The sequence below is a fragment of the Mesocricetus auratus genome, unplaced genomic scaffold (assembly GCF_017639785.1).
Source record: "Mesocricetus auratus isolate SY011 unplaced genomic scaffold, BCM_Maur_2.0 Super-Scaffold_100001, whole genome shotgun sequence".
NCBI lineage: Eukaryota > Metazoa > Chordata > Mammalia > Rodentia > Cricetidae > Mesocricetus > Mesocricetus auratus.
Window position 1 is genome coordinate 15940533 of NW_024429187.1, and position 6744 is coordinate 15947276.

General features: G+C 46.5%; 1 long non-coding RNA gene across 1 annotated transcript; it reads left to right on the forward strand.

Annotated features, from left to right (window-relative positions):
- Positions 1-1460: 1460 nt before the first annotated feature.
- Positions 1461-5618, forward strand: LOC121139711. The gene is made up of 2 exons (XR_005876628.1): positions 1461-2457; positions 3027-5618. It is a non-coding gene; the product is annotated as an uncharacterized LOC121139711 (long non-coding RNA).
- The last annotated feature ends 1126 nt before the right edge of the window (positions 5619-6744 follow it).

Consider the following 6744-nt stretch of genomic DNA (forward strand, 5'->3'; position numbering starts at 1 on the left):
TCAGAGGGTGGAGGGTGTGTTGTGTAACCAGAGAACACACATTTCATTCCCCATTCTGTGATTCATTCAGTCAGATCCTCCTGGTGCTTGGGGCAGGCCTGTGTTCTTGCTGGTTTTTGTTTTTTTAATTTACAGTTCTGTCATCGCTTTGTCTTTTTGTTTGAGTTTGTGGATTTTTAAATGTTTATTGTGAAATTTTGTTAAGCTGTGTTCTATATAGGGGTCTCTACAGTTGTGGTTTGTGTTGGTCTTTTATTTCTGGTTTTAATGAAGGGTGTGGGACTGGGAGAGGGCTGTGACCTTTAGGACACACTTTTTGATGAAATTCAGGTTTGTGGCTTTGAGGTTTTTGTTTTTCCTTGTTGTCAGAAAGACAAAAGGAATGGCATTTAGTGACTGCTGAGTGTTTTATACATGTTAGATGCCACATTTTCATGTCGTTTCATACATAATCTCAGCAGGACTCTTGTAAGGGGCCTTTCTCTTCTAAATAAATAAAGCAACCAAATCCGAGCCAATGTAAAAATTTGTCCATATGTGTATTGATGAAAATTAAATATGAATCCAACTCTTTGGACTCAAAGTGTCTCGTTAGAAAGGCAAATATCCCAGTTCTGTGGACAACCCTGAGTTATCCCATCTGCTCCCTCTTCAGCCAGGCCTGGCCATCATCTCAGATGCTATGTAACAGGACCTACACCTATGCTGGGCCTTTGACTTATATTATGGCTTGCATGCATTATGGAATGTCCCTCCCAGGCTCATGAGTTTGAACACTTGGCCCGTGGCTGGTGATGCTGTTTCGGGAGGCTGCTGAACATTTAGGAGGATGAACCTTCCTGAAGGAAGTCAGTCACTGGGGGAAAGTCCTGAGGTTTTATAGCTCTGCCCACTTCCTGCTGGCTCTCTGCTTCCGGAGTGGATACAGTGGGACCAGCTGGCCTGCTGTTCCTGTTGCTACATCTTCCTCTCCACCATGGGCTTGGAAGCCCCCTTGAACTTTTGAGCCAGAATAATGCCTTTCTGCCATAATTCGCCCTTATCAGGATGTTTTCTTCCCACAACAGCAGGGAAGGTAAACAAGACAGCTGATTGTGTAGACCGAACTCTGGTCAGGGAGACCGACCTACACTTAGCTCAGAACAGCATTACTCCGAGGTACTCCGCCTCTCCCGGGGGAGGTGCCTGTGGTCCTCCTCTCCGGAAGAACACTGTTTCAGAGTGTTCAGACCTTGGCTCAGCTGAGTGGAGGTGTCCAGCATGCCCTCTCCAGCACATACCACCGATGTGCCGAGAGGCCTGTTCACTGTGCAGGACGTGGAGTCTGGCTCCCGCTGGCCTGGCACAGCAGCTGGCCAACCACGGTTGCGGTTGCTTTCCCTTCCCCAGCATCAGTCAGGGGTCTGCCTGGAGTCTCTGATCTCCCTTAGCAAAAACACTCAGTTCTGGTCTTCCTTGGTAGGATTTTGTGGCTCCTTCCTTCACCTAAAACTATGAGATCTTGCCTTGCCTTTCCAGAAACTTCCTTAAAGTGTGGGAATGGGACTGTATTTAACCTTTCACTCTGTTTTCAGCCTTGAACTATTTTCTTTTTCTTAAAATGCCAAAGCCCGACATTCTACTATCTCCTGTGGTATCCCCATTTTCCCAAGGGGAGTGGCATCACCTGGCAGCCTGGGGGGCGGTGGCTTTGAGGGTTTCAGGCATCACTCCTATTGGTCTTGTCCGGTGCAGGTTGTCATTTGTGAACACACGGAGGGGCCTTCGTTTCCTGCTTCATTCTGAAACCACTTGCTTTTCTGTGGATAACCTTCACTAGGGATCCCCAAGGCTTTCAAACAGAACTGCTGCATGGTGTGTCCAAGGCATAGAAGTTATTCGGCTTCTGGAGCAGTCCCACCTCATCCCCGGATAGACTCAATACTGCCAACTCCAGAGGCGACGTCTCTTGACAGTCGGTAGATGTTGCTTATGATACAGCAGAGGATGTTGTTGGGCCAGGGAGCCTACAAATGAGCGGTAGATATTTCCAGATAGAAAATACTTAGTTCTGTGTGTCTTGGTGCTTGTGAGAGTCCGTCTTCATCATGGATGGACAGGATGCAGAACTGAACTAGGATGGCTCCCCAGGCATTTCTGGAGACGACTGTCTGAGGAGGGAAGACCTACCTTGCAACAGACAGCCCAGGAGTAAAGAGGCCTGAGAAGAAGGCAGCACCGCCCATCTGCCTTCACATCATATTTCTGGGCCAACGCACCACCATCCTCGACTAAGACTTCATCCTCTTTGGTTTTTCTGTGTGCATCCAGGCTCTGTGACCTCTAGGTTTCCAGAACTAGGTTAAGACTATTAGGACATCCAGCCTCATGGACGGAATTGCGCCCGAGCGCTCAGCCTCTGTCGCGTGTGGGTGGCTGCTGCTCAGCTACCGGACACCTGCCGTGCAAACCAACCCAGTAAGTCCCGCCCCTTTCTGCCCCTTTCAAGGACCCCCCCATCCCCCCTTACCATATCAGTTCTCAGCTCAGTCTCAGCAACAGGAAAGCGTCTCACACATGGCCTCTGTGGGAGGAGACGGCTTCACTGTTAAGAGTCAATTAAAATCTAGACGAGGCCCCGAAAGCTCCCTGTATGGACAAGGCCGCTGAGGCATCACCACAAGTGTCTCCAGCCTGGCTCCGCTTGCAAACAGGAGTGAAACTTGACTTGAGCTGTTTCTTGTAAAACTCTGTATTAAAAGAGAAACAGAATTAAGCTTGGCCGATTGAAAACAGCCAGTAAACTCAGTTATATAACCGGCAAGTTTATAGTGGGGTAGACCAAATAAGACAGCTTTACAACTGTAACCAGATACTTTCTTTGTATTCTTTCCATAAAAAAAAAAAAAACTTTCCCCCGTGAGCTTCTTCAACGGAGTCCCCAAACCACGTATGGTTTGGAGATGCCCAATCCATGAATCATTGTTTGCTCAAAAAAAAAAAACACTCTTCAAATTTTTATTGTGCCTCAATTTACCTCCTAACAGATGTGTTACAATAAGATTAAAAAATAATAATAATAAAGCCAGACAGAAGAACATGTTTGGCCCAAGGGCTAACGGCTTGCTGGGTCCAGACATCTGGAATTGGAGAAGCTATCTGAAGAGAAACTTGAGAAGAATGAAAGCCAACGGCCAAGGTCAAGGGCCTGCTTGCCCCTCTGTTGAAGTCCAAGCTTAGAGCTGGCATCCACGCCGCCAAATGTCTCCAAGCATCACTTGGTTTTGTTTTTATATGCAAATTCCATCCCCATCTTTTCTAGAAATCATGGTCTGCTGGACCCAGACACTGAGAGGAGGGAGGGTAAGGGAGGCTAACAATAAACATCTCTTTTTTTTTTTCCTGTCCAGACGTAGAGTCAGTTAAGGGATGAAACGCAGACGTTGAATGTGGAGGCGAGATCCTTGAGCTAAGTCCCCAAATTCAGGCAACCTCACCCTGAACGTGTCCTCCCTGCAGACGCGGGTCGTGTTTAGAAGGGAGAAAACAGGCTTCAATGTTCAATAACGTTTCCGTTTCTTTTGCCAGCCAGGTGAGGGTAGTTCCTGCAGCCCCGCGTCTGTTGCAAAGCACCTAGCAAGAGACAACCTAAGGGAAGAGAGTTCACAAGAAGGGTGTCGGTCATGGTGGGGAAAGTGGGACAGCAGGGGCCTGGCGTGGCTCATCACATGGCCCCTTCAGTCAGGACCGGAGCAGGGCAGGGGTAGACAGGCAAGAGGAATGGAATAGGAAGAGAGAAAGAAGTATCGGCTGATCGGGGTGTCCTTCTGTACATCGGTTTCTCCCATTGGTTGATGCATACAGCACTGTAGCCAATGAGGCAGGATGGTAGGTGGGACTAGGAGACAAGAAGGATTCTGGGAAAGGTAGGCAGTGTCAGTCAAGACACAGGCTGCTGGAGGAGTAACACCATGCCCGGTGTTACCGGGTAAGCCACAGCCTCGTGGCAATACATAGATTGATAGGAATGGGTTAATAATTAAGACAGAGCTAGCAAATAAGAAGCCTGAGTCAACGGCCAACAGTTTCATAATTAACATAGCCTCCGTGTGTTCGTTTGGACCTGATGCAGCAGTGGGACCAGGCTGCCCGGGAAAGAGTGCCTGTAACACGCTTACTTTCTCCTTTTTATTCAGTCCAGGGCCCCAGCTTATGGATGGTGCTCCCCCGCACCCAGGGTGAGTCTTCCTTCCCTTGTTAAATCTTTCTGGAAACATTTCATAGACACACCAGCACCGTGTTTCTTGGGGGATTCCAAAGCCACTCAAGTTGAAGATGAAGGTAAACCATCCTTCCGGGCAGATGTGAGGCAGGAAACTTGGAAGGATCTAAAAGTACATTGCCGGTGTCCTTTGCCTCCAGACAGAAGATGTTTTCCTCTTGATCAAGGCCAGAGGGTGAAATGACCTCTGTGTAGAGGGAAAAAGGAGAACTGAGAATTGCGTCACTGATGGAGAAAGCCAGCAGGATTTTTCAGGCTGAGTGACACCTATACAACTATCTAAAACCTCCGCTTTTGGTACTTTTGCTCTATTGCTTCGCTGAGGACCCAGGAAAGTCAAGGACATTCTTGAAGCAATGTGCTTGATGAGATTTCCAGGTTTCTCCACCTTCAGTCAAATAGAATCTTGGTGGCAACCTTTGTAGTTCTGCAGCATCAGGACCAACAGACACTTGCCCTCTTTCTGTTGGCACCCGAAGCATGGATAGGCAAGGAGGCAAGCTCAGGGTTATCTAAACAAATCAATGAACACTTCCCATCTAAGCTGTTGGTTTTCTCCATCACAGGCGTGATTAACTAGTTAGTCACACATCCTTCCTGTCTGCTATCTTTCAAGCCCTGAAAGGACTTATGGACCTTTGGATTCACCTTGTTTCCTTTGTTTTCCGAGTAATTGCTGGGGAGGAAAGATGGGTGACAACTCATGCCAGCATCCAGAGCACACGGCCTGAGATTTTGAAGTCCCTGGGAGCTGACGACAACTTCGGCTATGAAGAAGTACCTGCTGGTTTGTTGCTACCTTTTATTTGAAGGCTTTTGTTTCTGAGGTTTCGAAAAAGCTTAGGAGGAGCAAGAAAGACATCTGAGCTCTTAAGGGCACGTGTGCTGCTCTTCTGGGGACTTTAGATAGGTTCCCATTACAAGTGGATCAAGAATGCCTATAGCTCCTGCTCCTGGATTATCCCATATCCTCTTCTGCCCTCAGAGGGCAACTGTTGTTATGTGTACATGCTCATACATAGACATATCCATGTAGTTAAAAATATGTATTTTTAAAGGTCAGAGAAGTAAATATAGAGGCTCCTTTTAAAAGGGGGAATGAAATAGAAAAGAAAGTTCCCCAATTTCCTTGGTACCTTTCCTGGGAAGGGTCTGTAGGGAGGTTCATGTCTCCGGAGGTGAGACCGCCCCCTGAGTGAAAATAGAAAGTCATTCTACAAATACAAAATGCAGTTGGCTGTCATTTAACAGGGGGTAAGTTCTTTTGGATTATGATTTCTTTGATTTATCACAGCTCTGGCCTAGGCTGCAAGTGCATTTCTGAAAGCAAAATAAATGGAAAACCATTTCCTCCCCACTGGTGTCTTGCTCTGTCCTAATTGTGGACTTACAGGGAAAGCACAGGACTTCCCTGGGCGCATTCCTAAGCCCGTGAATGAATGAGATGAAGGGCTGACCCCAGCAGAAAAGAATCTCTACAACAGAAGAAATACTTCCCCAGCCTGGAGCCCAGTTAGCACCATTCTCTGTGAAGAATAAGTAGCCCACTCCTAAGACCCCTGGAACCCCTAGGACCTCCCCTTAGTGAAAAGAACCCATTTGTTTAGTAAGTGTAGAGGCCATGACTATTCCAGATTCATGTGATTTTCATTCCTGATTATTCCCTGAGATCTTTCCTGCCCACTACTCTCACCATCAACACATATACTCACATGCATACACATATACATACACACATGTATGCACACATATGCGTACACATACATACACATGTATGCGTACACATACATACACATGTATATGAACACATGCATGCTGAGGAATAACGCTCTTGTTCAATGTAAAGATTTGTCACTTGCATTGGTTTAATAAAACACTGATTGGCCAGTAGCCAGGCAGGAAGTATAGGTGGGGCTACCGGACTAGGAGAATTCTGGGGAGAGGAAGGCAGAGACACAGCTGCCAGCCACATGCAAAGAAAGCAAGATGAGGATGCCTCACTGATAAAAGTTACCAAGCCACGTGGCTAAACATGGATAAGTATTATGGGATAATTTAAGTTGAAAGAGCTTTTTAGTAATAAGCCTGAGCAATAGGACAAACAGTTTATAATGAATATAAGCCTCTGTGTGCTTATCCAGGGCTGAACAGCTGCAGAACCGGGCAGGACAGAAACTTCGGCCTACACAGTCACATACACACATTTGCACACACCAACGACACACATGCATATGAGCACAGGCACATATACACACATGGACACATGTACATACACACATAAAAATACACAGACTTACATGTGCACACGTATTTACACATGCATACATATATACACATTTGCACGCACATAAAGATGTATACACATACAAGTGTATACATATGCACATATACATGAGTGTATATATATATACATGCATGCATACATACATATATATGTTTATGTGCATATCCGTATGTTTACCTGCATATACATGCAGATGCGC